Raw genomic sequence first — 1,864 nt, 5'->3', positions numbered from 1 at the left:
TGTGTGTGTGTGCGACGTGCGTGCATGCCTTTTTTTTTGTGCTGCAATGTATGAGGAACCAGAACTTTACTCAAACGTTTTCTAATTTCAAGGATTTCAAGGAGAAACATAACCAAATTGTCTCGTAAGGGACCATTTGTACACTCTTAGAGTTACAGACCTCTAAGGGTCCATTTGGAATCCCCTCAAGGAACCCTGACGGTCCATGGACCACACTTTGAGAACCACAGGCCAATCCACACACACACTCCTCTCCCCACCTGCGGCTGAAATCCCCCAGCCAAAGTTCCTCTCACTGCATTGCAACATCTGTGCCCTGCAGATGTAGCAGATATTATAACATAAAAGTGCAGGCAGAAATCGCAAAACCACGATGAGTAAGCATTCTTTATAGCGGATTGAGAGCAGAGCCCAGTAGAATGAACTGGACTAGAGCCCAGCTGGTAGAGAGCAGACTGAACGGACGACGTCAGCCGTATTGTCTAGTTGCCATTGTTTTGTCTCAGTCAGGCTGGCTGGTGATTAATTCAAAAGAGTAATTTGCCCTAAGGGTACGGATTCAATTTGTGGGAAAATAAAGGCTCATAATGCAGTGTTAACAGATAAAAAAGCTACTTTTAAAGGGTATGTTTTCTCTGAATCTGCGGCCCTCTCAATATCCGTTCTGTTCCACTTTTACAGGAATAAATGGTACTGTATGCTGCGGCAACTGAAAGTCATGAACACAACGATATGAGTTTTTCCCCTTTTGATAGTGTTTTCACTACAGTCAGCAAGTACTTGGGCACTCTTGGGCAAGTACTAACACACTTCTTTATGTATATTTAAGCTTTTAAGCTAAATTAAATGAAAGACTCACTGGGTTTGCTTCATTAGCATTCTGGCAAGCAATTTGGTTTCATTGCAGCATTTTGGATTAATTACAGTTCCTTTAATCACTTTGCATTATGCTAATGAATTTTATGGAGGCTTCTTCATTAAGTTTTACAGGCAGACTTTGCTGGTCACATATAACTCCTGAGGAGACTGTAAAGGACACACAAATACACACACACACGTGCGCGTCATTCCGTGATTATTCCCACAATAATCATTCAACGCTTCCAGCAAACTTTGCGCCAAGCTTTTCCTTTCCCTCAACTGACTCCAGCACAAGTCAGAGAGGGGTCGTGCAGAATATAGTATGTAATGGGTGGGTCTCATTTCTGTACTTTTGGCTGTAACTTGCCTTAAGCTGGCCTTAGAATATGGGTTGTCACCAATAATCATTTATTTTCTTCTTTTTTTAAGATTATTTGTTGGCATTTTCTTTTTGCCGTATTAGCTAGTAGAGAGAAGGGAAATGGAGGTCAGAGAGAAGGGAGACATGCGAGACGTGACAGATTCAAACTCTGGTCCTCACGACTCACAGGAAGCATGTGGTCTGTGCGCTAACTGGCAGAGCTACCAGGCAACAACATCAGTAATCATTTCAGGTTCCCTCCACTCTGTTTTTCATTTTTCTGCCAAGAGAGAAAAACAATTCAACAACTCCTTACACAACAATTGAGCAAAAGCTCTTAGCAAACAAGATTTGTGGCAAACAAATGCAGCGACAGTATGCTACTGTAGATACAGATATATACACACTAAAATGAGACTAGGCTGGGAATATGCCTTGCTGATTTGGCATGAGGGGAGGAGTTGCCATCTGGTTTGATTGTACAGTAGATGCGCATTCTGGTCATCAGTCTTCCCTTGTGAACTTCAGTTGTACCAACTCCTGTTCCCCCATCTGTTTCCATCCGCTTCGGTTTTCTGCGTCTGCCTCTGCCATGCCCAGCCACCTGCATGTCCTCTCTCACCGAATCCATAAACCTGTCTT

The sequence above is a fragment of the Gymnoscopelus braueri genome (genome assembly GCF_963280865.1).
Source record: "Gymnoscopelus braueri genome assembly, chromosome: 15".
Lineage (NCBI taxonomy): Eukaryota > Metazoa > Chordata > Actinopteri > Myctophiformes > Myctophidae > Gymnoscopelus > Gymnoscopelus braueri.
The sequence above is the reverse complement of the archived record's forward strand: the minus strand, read 5'-3'. Positions refer to the sequence as shown.